The sequence below is a fragment of the Gossypium arboreum genome, chromosome 13 (assembly GCF_025698485.1).
Source record: "Gossypium arboreum isolate Shixiya-1 chromosome 13, ASM2569848v2, whole genome shotgun sequence".
In the NCBI taxonomy this organism is placed as follows: domain Eukaryota; kingdom Viridiplantae; phylum Streptophyta; class Magnoliopsida; order Malvales; family Malvaceae; genus Gossypium; species Gossypium arboreum.
Window position 1 is genome coordinate 91,461,063 of NC_069082.1, and position 17,103 is coordinate 91,478,165.

A 17,103-nucleotide genomic window follows, 5' to 3' on the forward strand; every position below is an offset into this window, starting at 1 on the left:
ATGGCCTCGCACGCCCATGTGCTAGCCATGTGTCTCGCACGACCAAGTCACACGCCCGTGTGTTTGGCCGTGTAGACTTAAAATGTGTCTTAAACAAAAATTTACCATTTCTTACATGCTCAGGCATTAGACAACTCAAAAACCATTTGCTTAACCAGTTCAAAACATGATCAAATACATTCAAAACATGTCAAAACAATTATCCTAGGTGCCTAACCAATGTACGCTCAATGGTACCACATTTATATCATCTATTCATATCATCAAATAACTTAAAAACTGTTTGTTTAACCAGTTCAAAACACGATCAAATACATTCAAAACATGTCAAAACAATTATCCTAGGTGCCTAACCAATGTATGCTCATTGGTACCACAATTATATCATCTATTCATATCATCAAAGCATCATTCAAATCCAAATTATAAACATACCAATTTCAATCCATTTTTCCCAGTTCATAAGTACTTAAACACTAACTTAAATTCACATGCACATATCTAGATTTGGTTCACTCTTATCATGCCATAATATGGCTTCAAAAACAAACACAAGATTATATATATATATATACCAAACCAATATTAAACTTATAACCTCGTTTACAATCAATCCACAAAATAACTATTATTTAAACACCCTAGGTACATGCCGACACAAAAGATAGACATCACCACATTTAAGTTCGGGATCGTTGTTGGATGCTGAATCGGCGATCAAAAGTTAAGTATCTAACCTACGCACGGAAAACAAAACCGTATGCTGAGTAAAATTTAGTGGTATTTTTATAATCTGAATAATTAAAGATAAGATAAAATAATATGCACATATTAATTATAAGCACAATTGAATATTTAAAACCACATTTATTCATACAATGGCATTAGCCATGCAATACTTAATTCATGAATACATCATTATATATTATACTCAATTTTTATCATTTGCTATATAACAGCTTTCCATAATTTGTTCCACATATCATTTAAACAATGGCACTATCTATTCCATATTTAATTCAACATATTTCACATTCCATTTTCAATTCACTATATCAATTCCATTTCTCATACCATGCCATTTCAGTATCAATTAGAAAACTTTATTATTTATTTACCCCTATTAACACGACTTGGACTCGGATGGATACAAGGACCCAACCAACACACAAATTTGGCACCCACTGCCTTATCAAATAAATTTGAAGTAGTAACTGTGCCTAGCATTATATAAATTGACACCTAGTGTCTCATCAGTTAAACAGAAGCAAATTGGTACCCAGTGCCTCATCGACTCGAAGTCGAAGAAATTCCTGAACCCTTCCTATCTTATGGCATGCCATCTATATTCGACTCAGCCCGATACAATTAATATGTTTTAATTTCACATTTCAAAATCAACCAATGTCCAATATAAATTTTTCATATAATTACATATACACATGAATTCAATTCAATCTATAAAAATCAATATCCAACTTTCATATTAACACATATATTCATTTCAATTCAATAATCAACACATTTAATATGAATCTACCAATTCAATCCATTTCAATTGTAAAACACAATAGTTCCCACCTCCAATACTTACCATATACAAGAAATCAAAATGCAATAATTTTACAATTTAATTCGGATTATAGAAATACAAACTAGGAATTTCGACCTATTCGACATCGACTTTATCTTTCCCCTTTTTAGTCGAGGATTCTGATATGACGTTAGCTATGAAATTAAAACAATTAAAATTCATCAATATAACACAATTCAATTTCATATTGAATATTTCAATTTTGACTTAATATTTTCCTAAATTTCAATTTAGTCCCTAAACCGAGACTAATTTTTATTCTTTACATTTAATTCTATATTTTCATACAAATTCCACTTTAAACTAAATTTAACTCTCTATTTTCACTTAAACTCTTAAATTTTAAAATTTTCACAATTTAGTCCCTATTACTCAAAATTTACAATTTATTCTACAATTTAATCTTTTTTCATTTCTAGCTTAAAACTCTATCAATTTAATCCCTAATACTAAAATTATTCAACATTAACAACATTTAAAAACTCAATCAATGTTAAAATTTCAACATGGATCGGGTAATACTTAATACTGGAATTCCAAAAACATACAAATGACAAGAAAATGGGACTAAATTGAGTAACCAATTGAACTTGGAAACTTTGAAGTCCCTAAGCCTTTGCATCTATTTTTTTCCCTTTTCTTTCTATTTCTTTCTTTCTTTTCTTTCAAATTTTGGTTTTGCTTTTTCTTTCTTTATTTCTTTTATTACTTTTGTTTTATTATAATTATATAATATATATACTTAATACTTAAGAAAATTTTAATTATTATAATATATATATATATATATATATATAATAAATTTACAAATATCTTACCTAATGTCGTCCCACTAAAGAAATAATGGTAAAATTGCTTCTTTAGTCCATTTAATTATTCTTTAATTTATAATTCAACTTTCACCCTATATGCAATTTATTCCTTATACCTAATTACTTTTAATTTATGCAAATTCACTTAATCAAAATCTAATTAACTACACAAGAGTCTGATTTACGGGAACAGAGTCCCGGTAATGCACTTTTTTTGTTTTGTCCTTTTTAATTAATTAACTATCGAAACGTTAAAATTTTTCAACGAAACTTTAATACCACCTTATTGACACACCGTAAATATTTATAAAAATATTTACAGTTCAGTTTATAAAACCAAGGTCCCGATACCTCATTTTCTAAAATCACTTGAACTTAATAAATCAGTTATATAACATAAATTACCAAATCAAAAACCTTTTTAAAAATCACATTGGACTCGTAAATATTAAATAATAATATTTACGCACTTACTCATCAAATTTGGTGGCCCAAAATCACTGTTTTCGACACCACTGAAAAACGAATTGTTACAAGCAATTTTCTCTTTGGTGGCACAAAAAGGGTAGGAGTTATCAAACAACGATAGTCACCTCAATAGGAGGTATTTAGTAGGGAGGCAATTATTGCAGATTTTCTATAAGAAGTTAATGATTTTGAAAGGGAGTTTGAGATGCCAGAGATTAATTTAGGCTTTTTACGGATAATCAAAAGGAGGGGTTAATGTGCTCCTTTGATAGAGATGGTGATAGATTTTTTTATTGAAAAAGGCCATTATGATAATTTCCAATCAATTTTATCCCTAACGCCTTGGATTGAGAGAGTCCTACTAAGGAGGTCATTGCACAAGAGGAGCCTAGAAGATCTAATGCCCTGCTTTGATTCTAAATTAATATGTATGGACTCCATATTTTATTTTAGGTAAACAGCTCACATAATCGCTTGAGTAGTTTGATCACCAAAATATATTTTTTTCCGTTAATTTTGTGGCCCTATTAGGTTAATTTTAAATTTTAGAATAGCCACTTCACCATAAAATTTATTTGGTCACCAAATGGAAGGTTGTAGTGGCCTTCTTTTAATTGATATAATAACAAATTTAGCCCCTTATATTTTATACATGATTTCAATTTGGTCCAATTCTAAAATTTAACAAACTCAACCCTTAATGTTTGCACATTCATCAATTTGGTCTACATTCTAAAAATTCTAAAAATATTAAAATTTATAAAAAAATCAAATTTTTCAAAATTTTTTAAAGTTATTACAATTTATAAAAAAATGCAAAAATCAAAATATTCAAAAACTTAAAAATAACTTAAAATTGTTGAAATTTAATATATTGATTAGAATATATAATATTTTTATATATGTTATTATATAAATACTTTTGGGTTAATATGTAGTTTGTCATTTAAACTTGTCCAAAAGTACCTAGTTGGTACATAAGTAAACAAAATCAGTTGTAAGTTTAATATAAGTTTTGGGGAGCAAGGGTCTGATTGGGGATCAAAATAGTCGCAATAAAGCTTTTTGAATACTCTAATGAAGAAGGCATGGGCATGGACAAGGACGAAGCCAGAGGGGTTGGCATAGGCCCTGGACCCCCCTAAAATGTAAATTTGCTCTTCTGACCTTTAAAATTTTTTAAAAATTTTAAATTAGTAAAGGTAAAATTGCACTTTGGCCCCCCCTAAACTTATAAAAATTTGGTTTAATCCTTTACAAATTATAAAGATATAAACTATAAAAAATTAAAATTTTATCTGCCCTCCTAAAAATTTGTTCTGGCTTCTCCCCTGGGCATGGAACCCGAGAAAGAGAATGAAGAATATGACCACCATACCCTAGGGGAATCAAAGGCAACCATCAATCTAACTAAAGGGGAGAAAGCAAACATTAAAGAATGGCGAGAGAAAACTCTCATCATTTGAATCCTTGGTAACATGTGGGTTTTCAACACCTGAGTCTGAACTTTGTAGCTTAACCATCTGCGGAAGCCTTCTGGTACCTTAAATCTCATTGCTTTTGGGGGGTATGCTTTTTATGTGGTCAAATTCATATGCTCACTAGCCTATGAGAATGTGATTAAGAATGGTCCATGGTTCGTTAACGGGAAGTTCTTAACCATTAAAAAATGGTAGCCAAGTTTTTATTCTTTCGAAGCATCTGTACATAGAGTTGTGATATGGGTTAGGCGGTCGAAGCTCCACATCTAGTATTATGATAAATAAATACTCTCAAGAGTCAAATGGAAAATAGTAAACTCTTAAATATTGATATAACTACTAGTCTAGAGAAGAAAGGCATATATGCCATGGTTTGTGTTCAAATTAATTTGGATCAACATTTGGTTAAATCCATCATTGTTGAAGGAAGAAAGAAACAAATCATTTATGAGGGCATTGAAAGTTTATGTTTTTGCTGTGGAAAGATTAGACATAGTAAAGAATCAATCCTAGACTCCAAAAACATATTGAAGCTGAGAATGGTCGAAAGATGGTAAATCCATCAGAAACTAGGTATCCAACCGGTGTTACAAACAAGTGCCTAACAACAACCATAATGGCACCATATGAATACAACCCTTGGCTTCTTGTGCAATGGTGGAAAACGAAAGCACGACCACCCAAAAATCTCATAGACCCTTAAGCCCTAAAAAGAATAGTTTTTTAATGACAAAGTCAGACTCTACAATGAAATGTTTAAAAAATCGGTTTATAATTTTTAGTCACAAAATTTTAAAAATTTTCTTAAAATTGAGCATTGTGATATTTATAGTAATAAACCCTAAACCAAAATATTACATGTGCTTTGTACAAGGCAGTCTAAATCATTTCCCCATTTTTTTTATCAAACGATCTCTTTTACTATCCTTGAACCTTGGATAGATTTGAGTGCGGGCTCAAATAAAACGAACTGAACATATAAAATGGAAACTTTTATTAACTTTCAATTGGAAAGTTAATTTCTATTTTGGGAATCAGGAACTTTAAGCTTTTAGAAAATAGAGCTTTTTTTGTAACAACCCATTTTTTAGTGATATTGGAAATAGTAGTTTTGGGGCCACAAATCGGACGAATGAGTTCATAAATATTATTATATAATATTTACGAGCCAAATATAGTGTTATAATAAAGTTTCATTTGATAATTTATGTATTTGAATGAACAATTAGGTCCAAGTGGTAAGTCCTTAAAGTCAAGTGGTTTTAGAAAATAAAGTATCGAAATCTCGTTTCTATAAACTGAGCCCATAAATATTTTATTAAATATTTAGAGAGTGTTATTAGGGTCGTATTAAAATTTGGTTAAGAAAATTTATTTTTTAAATAATTAATTAATAAGGACTAACTCGTAAAGGTTGCAAAAGTGAGTTTCTATTAGTTTAATAGGATAAATGGTTAAGAAAATTTTAAAGTAATGGGCTTATGTGGTAATTATACCAAATCTTTAATTGATGAACATTTTTGGACTTTAATTTGTTGAATTTTAAAAGTTAATCATAAGGCCAAAGTGGTAATTAAGCATAAAAGTAATATAAACAAAAGAAACAACTTCATCTTCCCCATTTTTTGAAGCTAGCCACTGAAACCACCATTTTAGGGTGGAAGAAATTTGACCAACCTTAATTATTCATGCATGGTGAGTATTTTTGTCTCGTTTTTAGTAATTTTTATGTTTTTGAGCTCATATTAGCTTCATCTAGCTAATCCGATGGTCAATTTGTAAAACTGTTAAATGTTATAAATTATTTCATGGATGAATTTGATATGTTTTTGAAGTTTTGTGGTAGATTGTTAAGCTTGGTTGTTAAATAGACATAATTTGTTAAGTAAATTTTTACGATTTTAATGTTTAGGGACTTATTTATGAAAATGGTGAAATTCAAGGAAAATATTGTGAACTGATGATAAATATGGGCATTTATGGGACTAAGCAAAAATTGACTAGCATGAATTTTAATTAAAAATGGTTAAATTGCAAGTTTCGGGTTTAGGGACTAAATTGCATAAAAGGTAAAGTTTGAAGGTAATTTAGTAAATTTATATTATTAAGGGTTATAAGCTAAAATAATTATTTTAAATTACTTGAATGGTGTAATTAAGTGAAAATTATAATTTAGATCAAGAAACTCTACAATTGGATTTAAATCGAAGAAAAATAAAAGTTTTGAACTAGTTGTCGACTCTATTTTAGCAACCATTCTAATCGAGGTAAGTTCATTTAATATGAAATCAATTATATTTCTAATTGTTTAGGAATTTTAGAGATTAAATGATATAAAAATTATTAATGTTTAAATTGATTTGTTAATAGAACTGAAATTGTGAAAAGTCATGAAAACGGTATTTTCTGAGATCAATGGAGACAGACTGCATCCGTACATAAGACCATAGCAAGGCTATGACAATTATAAACATAAGACAATAGCAAGGCTATGACAATTATTCAGATATAAGATCATTGTTGGACCATGGCAATATATACATAAGACCATAGTGAGGCTATGACAGTTGTTTAGACGTAAGACCATGGTTGGACCATGACAGTGTGTATATATATATATATATATATATGTAATACCATAGTTGGGCTATGGCATTCTGATGATAAGACCATAACCGGGTTATGGCACTATAAACGTAAGACCATGACAAAGTCATGACAGTGCACATGTAAAACCATATTTGGACTATGGATGGCACACTATGAAACGTGTATCTAGGTTTCAATTGTCTTTACAGTGTTCACCGGATGGAAATAAATGAGAATCTAAATATGATATGTAAAACAGTAAGTGACTTGTAATAGTACATATGTGTAAAAGAGGTAGATGTTGCATTATCATTATATGTTAAAGAGATTATGCATTCTGATATTAAGAAATGTAAATGTTATGAAATGTGAGGGAGCTAATGAGAATACGAAAGGGATTAATACTCATCGTGTGGGATTTTTGATATGTTTTGTTAGATGAATGTTTTGACAAGTATAGTTTGTAATGAATACTATACCTTGGTGTGATTTTATGTTTCATATGTCTATAAATATGTTAATTAATGATGTTTATGGTATTTAAAGAATTAAATGGATATACGAGTATTTTTCGAATAATTAATGTTATTTCAAATGATTCAACAGATAATCAAGGTTCAAATGGATAAGTGCATGTATGTATTAAGCTATGGTATTAAATACATGATATGGGAATTTGGATATGCATAGTTTAAGTGTAGCACCCCAAACCCGGCCCAGAAGTTATGGCCGGATCCAGCATGCCACATCAAAAATGTTAAAAAAAAAATTTCCATTCTAAGTCCAGAAAATCGTACTTGATGTTCAAAAGTTTAATTCATTAAGGGTTAAAGTGAATGGAAGTCATGCACCGGTAGGAAACCGGAAAAGAGGTGGTGAGTCCATCGATTGCTAAGTACCAAGCTCCTTCGGATCCAATCCTAGACATGCATACCGCCATTGCCACACCTTAACGTCATGGATATTTCTAGGAAACCGATTTGATTAAGTCATTTTTAGGAAAAGTGATTAATCTTGGAAAATACTTTCATTGCGAAAGCTTTTCTTGTTGTCGTGTTATTTTGAAATCAATTGTTGTTTTTGAAAACGCGCCCTAAAGCTATCCAATTTCAACAGTTAAAACAAGTATTACCTATCTTAGTAATACATATTAAAAACCATCAAAAATAAGTAAGCGGCCTTATTACATTTAAAAGCCCAAAACCTCAAACGTAATTAAAAGGATGTCCGATTCACGGAAGAAAATCAAACTTTCGAGCGGGTGGCCACTCCGAATTCCCTCATAGCTCCAAGCCCACTATGGTTGGGGATTTCTGCGTAGATGAAAATAAAAGGGGTGAGTTTGGGAAACTCGGTGTGCAAGGAAAACCCATTCAAAGCCCAAGTCACTCAAGCCTATTGGGCCTAAGCCCATTCAGTAATAATGGTCTTGGGCGAGCCCTTTTCGATTAAAATAAACGGGCCTTAGCCCTTATTCAGATAATGATATGGCCCATAGGCCCATTTCAAAATACATGCAACATCAATAACATATGCAAGCCCATTTGGGAGACTACTCAACCCACCAACCACTACACTCCACCGTACCACCATACACTCCATGTGGGGATAGCTCAACCCACCCAAATTTAACACTCCACAGCTTGCGACCTTCTTTGCTCGATTATCATAAATTGAGGCAAAGCCTCCAGATCGTGGACAAGCCACTTTCAGTACTTCCTCCGTCAATATCCCAATCCCATGCATTAGATAATAACAACATGGCATGCAAGAAATAACAACGATCAAACATGCATTTAGGTCAATTTAACCCTAGGGGTATTTCGGTAATTTATCTACTAGGGGTAAAATTGTAAATTTTCCACTTTTAAAGGTATTTCAGTAATTTATCTATTTTAGGGTTTTTCATGCATATTCCTACCTTTCACGTACTAACAGAATTACGTACCGAGGGTTCTTACCGAATTGGGCCCGTTGGCCCATCATTCTAATTTTGGCCCATTAAGCCCAAAAATATCGAGGGCACAGAAATCATGCACTTTGCAGTCCAAGCATTGCAGCTTACCAAAAACATTAATCGATTTACCTCACGAGCATTCGCACACTCACAAATCTACAAAATACCGATTTTCGGCATTTTGGCTTTTCGGCTTTTGCCGATCTAGACTAAGAAAGAGGGTGTTAGTTACACACCTGTTTGCGACGATATGCTGACGAGATCCACACACGAACCGCCTACAATTGGATTACTAACACGTTAATCTAACTATTCAAATACAAACTACGTATTAACCCCTTACAATATTCGGCCAACCACACCTACAGATCATAGTAAGCTTATAAGAAAACAATAAGCAACTCATTAACAAATTTTTGTCAATGTTTACCACATAATCATAATTTCACTGCAAGCTGTCTTCCTGAGCAACAGTCACTAAATCATTTATAACTGGAGCTACGAAACTCCAAATCAAGTTCCGTTAATTTTCCTTGAAAATAGACTCATATATCTTCTATCCATAAAATTTTCAGAATTTTTGGTTTAGCCAATCAATACCAGATTTTTCTCAAAGTTTCCCATGTTTCACTGTTTGACTAATCTGACCACTCTTCATTACGAATCAAATTTATCATTGTACAGAATTTAAAATATGTTCTTGTTTATTTTATTAGAAACTAGACTCAATAAGCTTTAATTACATAATTTATTCAGCTTCTAATTCATCTCCCACAATTTATGGCGATTTTCCAAAGTCACGTTACTGCTGCTGTCCCAAGCAGATTTATTACCAAATCACTCTTTCATACACCTATCTTGCATGCATGTTATTTAAACATGTATATCACCAATCAATCATCACATATCTATGATTTTTACTTAAGCATAATCTCCATTTCATTATTTCAAAGCACAACATGTTAGCGATTTTTCCTTTAGCATCTAAGGCACATGCATGCTCATTTGTTTGGCTCAACTTCACATATGTTCCATTTTTCATCAAAAGAACATGAAACAACAACCATTTCCTTCATTTTAATTCATGACCAAATGCTCACAACACAACTAAAAATCAAAATATACTTCAAGAGTTAAGGTAGAATCAAGAAGAACTCATGAACCTCAAAATAGAAGCAAGGTACCAAGAACTTACCTTCAATTTTCCTCCTCCTAATGACCGAATACTCAAGAGCTTTCTCCTCTCCTTTCTCTACTCTAACTTTCAGCTATGATGAACAAAGATGGACAAAATTTTGTTCTTTTCACCCCTTTTTCTTTTAATAAAACTTCATATTTCATCCATTTAATTCTTTAATACAAAAGACATGAAATTCTTATCATGAAACATTTACCTAACCCATTATCATGAAACATTTACCTAACCCATTATCATGGAACATTTAACTAATCCATTGTCATGAAACATTTACCTAACCCATTATCAATTTGTATCAATTTGTACCATAAATTATGGATATCAAGTGTACATTTTGTCTACAACAACATGATGACTGGCCACTTCATGTAAAATGGGAGGTTTGTCATGCAAATCCTCCTATTTTGCACTCCTATTTATTTGGCCACTTCAATTTAGCCTATAGCATTTTCAAACATTTTCACATAGGTCCTATTTCATAATTTCACCCCCTTTTTCTTATGGAACAAAAATTAACTAAAATTGTCGGGTTCTATCTTAAGTTTGGGCTTTCTAGAGGCCCACTAACATAATTAAACCTATGCCAACATTCATAGAATTCCCGAAAATTGGGGCGTTACAACTCTACCCTCCTTAAAGAAATTTCGTCCTCGAAATTTACCTAATCAAACAGATGAGGGTATTCTTTGTTGCATCGTCTCTTCGGCTCCCAAACTCGAAGTTTCCTTCCTTAACTTGTTGAAAACGAGCGACCAAAGACTCATCGTTCAAGCTGTTTTTCCGTGTCTGATCCAACCAGTTGGCCTTACTTGCAACTCGATAGCAGACTTCCATCATCATCTGAGACTCAGACGAGCAAACATTGCTCTCGAGATCGAATCTGACTCTCGACTTAGAGCATCGGCTACCACATTAGCCTTGCTTGGGTGATACTCGATCAAACAGTAATAATCCTTAAGCAACTTAATCCATCTCCTTTGCCTAAGGTTCAACTCCTTCTGAGTCAACAAATACTTAAGATTCTTATGGTCAGTGTATATAATACACCTTTCTCCGTACAAGTAATGTCTCCAAATCTTAAGTACAAATATCACTGCTGCCAACTCTAAATCATGAGTCAAATAGTTTCCCTCATGAGGCTTAAGCTATCGTGATGCATATGCAACCACCTTACCCTCTTGCATTAACACGCAGCCCAAACCCACGTGTGATGCGTCCATGTACCATGATAAAATCATTCCAGACTCACTAAATTAACACAAGTGCTTGATCGAACTTTCTTCAACTTCTCAAAAGCTTCCTGCTGTTTCTTAGTCCATACAAACGGTACTCCTTTCCTTATCTGTTTTGTCGAGGTGCTTGCTATCACGAAAAACCTTCCACAAACCTTCAGAGTATCTTGTCACCCTAGGAAACTCCGTATTTCGACACCTTGACCTAGGCGGCTTCCACTCCAAAATCGCTTCAATTTTCCGAGAGTCCACCTTAATCCCTCGGTAGAGACCACATGTCCTAAGAAGGTTACCTCCTCAACCAAAATTCACACTTCTTGAACTTAGCAAAGAGTTCCTTCTCCTTAATACTTACTGACACTATACTGGAGATGCTTATCATGTTTCGTTTTAGTTTTAGAATATACCGGATATCGTCAATAAAGACGACTATGAACTGATCCAAAATGGTTGGAACACACGATTCATCAGATCCATAAACGCTACTGAGGCGTTAAATCGGTCAAATGGCATAACCGAAACTTCGTAATAACCATACCAAGTCACGAATGTTGTCTTATGGATATCGCCTCCTTGACCCTTAATTGATGATATCCGGATCAAAGGTCGATCTTGGAAAATCTGAAGCTCCTCTAAGTGGTTGAGCAGATCATCAATCCTTGGCGGTGGATACTTATTCTTAATCGTCGGTTTGTTCAATGGCGATAATCAATGCATATCCGCATCATACCATCCTTCTTTTTCACGAATAGCACCGGTGCTCCCTATGGAGACACGCTTGGCCTAATGAAGCCCCTATCCAACAACTCTTGAATTTGTGCCTTTAGCTCCACCAACTCCTTCGGTGCCATTCCATACGGTGCGATAGACACTGGTGCCATTCCAGGCAATAAGTCGATTCCAAACTCCACTTCTCGGTTCGGAGGTAATCCTGGAAGCTCCTCCGGAAAAACATCTTGGAACTCATTTACAGTCCTAACCTTATCCATTGTTAGTCCTTCTCTTCCGACTGACTTACAAATGCCAAATAGGCCTCACAACCTTTCCGAATCCACTTCTTGGCTCTTAATGCCGACACCACATTGGACAAATAATCCCTTCGCTCATCTATCACCATAACCTCCTCATCCTTTGTGGTTCTTAACACCATTCGTTTAGCAGCACAATCCAGAGTCGCCTTATGCTTAACAAGCCAATCCATTCCTGAATGAGGTCAAACTCTCGACGGTAACTCCATCAAATCTCCGGAAAAACCTTGCCTTGAGTTTCTAAGGGTACATTCCTATACGGTTTGTCTACCCTAACCGAAGTGACCCAAGGGACTTAGTACGATACCCCACTCACAATCTCCTCGGAGCGGTCTAAGTTGTCCATAATGCTTACAGGGCCTCCAATCAATATTCTGCCACATTGGAGGTGATACCAGACATGCCCCTAAAGATCTCCGCTCCGTTAGCCCGAAGTCGTTCAAAAATAGATCCCCGAACTCCATTGCTCGTACTTGCCCTGGCAACCCTTTCCAGAACACGAAGCATTGCCTGTGACAGGGCATCATCCTCCGCGGCCAGATCATACGGCCCATTCTCATCCACCGGTGGTGGTCGTGCTACTCCAGCGGGTATGTGTTCAGAAGACGAAGATCCAACTTGAGTACTACCTCGGCCTCGTCCACGGCCTCTTCCACGAGTGGCTCTTGTACTCATATCGTATTATCCGATTACAAATTTTTATGCATCAATTAATATTCCAGTGTTTATTACAGATGTTTTATGAATCGATAAAGAGTTCGAGTTTGTTTTCGCAATTGAATTGAGCTACTGATTTGATCTCTTATCGATTTTCCTATGCTTTCAGATCATCCTATCTAGAGTGTCCTAGTAGGGTTTCAAGTACAAACAGATAATTCAGAAAATATCCGAAAAGTTCGAGTAATACTTACAGACTTGGCCGAGATTGAATGCCACCTTCTAAAGATCTAAATTTTGAAAATCGAGTTTTTCGCATTCTTTATAAAATTTTCGCTTTGAAAATCTTTGTTTTTGTAAACCCATTCCACAGTAGAGTTGTTGCAACCTAGGCTCGATACCACTAAATGTAGCACCCCAAACCCGGCCCGAAGTTATGGCGGATCCGCATGCCACATCAAAAGCGTTAAAAATTTCCATTCTAAGTCCGAAAATCGTACTTGATGTTCAAAAGTTTAATTCATTAAGGGTTAAAGTGAATGGAAGTCATGCACCGGTAGGAAACCGGAAAAGAGGTGGTGAGTCCATCGGACCGCTAAGTACCAAGCTCTCTTGGATCCAATCCTAGACATGCATACCGCCATTGCCACACCTTAACGTCATGGATATTTCTAGAAACCGATTTGATTAAGTCATTTTTAGGAAAAGTGATTAATCTTGGAAAATACTTTCATTGCGGAAGCTTTGCTTGTTGTCGTGTTATTTTGAAATCAATTTTTGTTTTTGAAAACGCGCCCTAAAGCTATCCAATTTCAACAGTTAAAACAAGTATTACCTATCTTAGTAATACATATTAAAACCATCAAAAATAAGTAAGCGGCCTTATTACATTTAAAAGCCCAAAACCTCAAACGTAATTAAAAGGATGTCCAGTTCACGGAAGAAAATCAAACTTTCGAGCGGGTGGCCACTCGAATTCCTCACGACTTCAAGCCCACTATGGTTGGGGATTTCTGCGTAGATGAAAATAAAAGGGTGAGTTTGGGGAAACTCGATGTGCAAGGAAAACCCATTCAAAGCCCAAGTCGGCTCAAGCCTATTGGGCCTAAGCCCACTCAGTAATAGCATGGTCTTGGGCGAGCCCTTTTCAGATTACAATAAACTGGGCTTTAGCCCTTATTCAGATAACAAGATGGCCCATAGGCCCATTTCAAAATACATGCAACATCAATAACATATGCAAGCCCATTTGGGAGACTACTCAACCCACCAACCACTACACTCCACCCGTACCAGCCATACACTCCATGTGGGATAGCTCAACCCACCCACCCAACACTCCACAGATTGCGACCTTGCTTTGCTCGATTAACGATAAATTGAGGCAAAGCCTCCAAGATCGTGGACAAGCCACTTTCAAGACTTCCTCCGTCAATATCCCAATCCCATGCATTAGATAATAACAACATGGCATGCATAAATAACAACGATCAAACATGCATTTAGGTCAATTTAACCCTAGGGGTATTTGGTAATTTATCTACTAGGGGTAAAATTGTAAATTTTCCACTTTTAAAGGTATTTCAGTAATTTATCTATTTTAGGGTTTTTCATGCATATTCCTACTTTTCACGTACTAACGTAATTACGTCATCGAGGGTTCTTCTAGAATTGGGCCCGTTGGCCCATCATTCTAATTTTGGCCCATTAAGCCCAAAAATATCGAGGCACGTAAATCATGCACTTTGCGTCCAAGCATTGCGACTTACCAAAAACATTAATCGATTTACCTCACGAGCATTCGCACACTCACAAATCTACAAAATACCGATTTTCGGCATTTTGGCTTTTCGCTTTTGCCGATCTAGACTAAGAAAGAGGGTGTTAGTTACACACATTTTGCTGACGATATCTTGGCGAGATCCACACGAACCGCCTACAATTGGATTACTAACACGTTAATCTAACTATTCAAATACAAACTACGTATTAACCCCTTACAATATTCGCCAACCACACCTACAGATCATAGTAAGCTTATAAGAAAACAATAAGCAACTCATTAACAAATTTTTGTCAATGTTTACCACATAATCATAATTTCACTGCAAGCTGTCTTCCTGAGCAACAGTCACTAAATCATTTATAACTGGAGCTACGAAACTCCAAATCAAGTTCCGTTAATTTTCCTTGAAAATAGACTCATATATCTTCTATCCATAAAATTTTCAGAATTTTTGGTTTAGCCAATCAATACCAGATTTTTCTCAAAGTTTCCCATGTTTCACTATTTGACTAATCTGACCACTCTTCATTACGAATCAAATTTATCATTGTACAGAATTTAAAATATGTTCTTGTTTATTTTATTAGAAACTAGACTCAATAAGCTTTAATTACATAATTTATTCAGCCTCTAATTCATCTCCCACAATTTATGGCGATTTTCCAAAGTCACGTTACTACTGCTGTCCCAAGCAGATTTATTACCAAATCACTCTTTCATACACCTATCTTGCATGCATGTTATTTAAACATGTATATCACCAATCAATCATCACATATCTATGATTTTTACTTAAGCATAATCTCCATTTCATTATTTCAAAGCACAACATGTTAGCCGATTTTTCCCTTTAGCATCTAAGGCACATGCATGCTCATTTGTTTGGCTCAACTTCACATATGTTCCATTTTTCATCAAAAGAACATGAAACAACAACCATTTCCTTCATTTTAATTCATGACCAAATGCTCACAACACAACTAAAAATCAAAATATACTTCAAGAGTTAAGGTAGAATCAAGAAGAACTCATGAACCTCAAAATAGAAGCAAGGTACCAAGAACTTACCTTCAATTTTCCTCCTCCTAATGACCGAATACTCAAGAGCTTTCTCCTCTCCTTTCTCTACTCTAACTTTCAGCTATGATGAACAAAGATGGACAAAACTTTGTTCTTTTCACCCTTTTCTTTTAATAAAACTTCATATTTCATCCATTTAATTCTTTAATACAAAAGACATGAAATTCTTATCATGAAACATTTACCTAACCCATTATCATGAAACATTTACCTAACCCATTATCATGGAACATTTAACTAATCCATTGTCATGAAACATTTACCTAACCCATTATCAATTTGTATCAATTTGTACCATAAATTATGGATATCAAGTGTACATTTTGTCTACAACAACATGATGATGGCCACTTCATGTAAAATGGGAGGTTTGTCATGCAAATCCTCCTATTTTGCACTCCTATTTATTTGGCCACTTCAATTTAGCCTATAGCATTTTCAAACATTTTCACATAGGTCCTATTTCATAATTTCACCCCCTTTTTCTTATGGAACAAAAATTAACTAAAATTGTCGGGTTCTATCTTAAGTTTGGGCTTTCTAGAGGCCCACTAACATAATTAAACCTATGCCAACATTCACAGAATTCCCGAAAATTGGGGCGTTACACTAAGGAAATGAAGTTACATGGTATAAGCATAAATGTTAGTTGGTGAAATTGAAATGTTGGTATGTTTATTGCGATGCCTTATTTGATCTTATAAGTGCATTGTTTCACTAACTAACGTTATGAACTTTTGTATATAGGAAAGGATGTCTGGCCTATAATGAAATGAAATTATCTTTGATTGTTTAACTTAATATGCACGGTAAGTTTAAGTTATTAATATGAGCTTACTAGGCACTACTTGTTTACGTATGTGTTTTCTCTATTTTGTAGATCATCGAAAAGCTCGATCAATTGGAATCTCATTAAAGCTTTGTCACACTATCCATTCGTCATATTAGTAGTTTTGGTTGTTTTGGTTAATGGTTATAAATGGCATGTGATAGGGTTAAAAAGTTATTCAAGTGATTTGGCTTGTTTTTAAGTTGTGCCAAGTTCATTGTTATTAATAATGTTAGATGATGGCATGTAAATAAGAGGTGCAAATATGAGTGAATGAACCCTTATGCATGATCTATAGATAATAGATATTATATAGTATGGTGGCATGTTTTGGAATGGTTATTTGGCATGGTTGGCATATGTTCAATTTAGGTTTTAGAGATATTGAATGG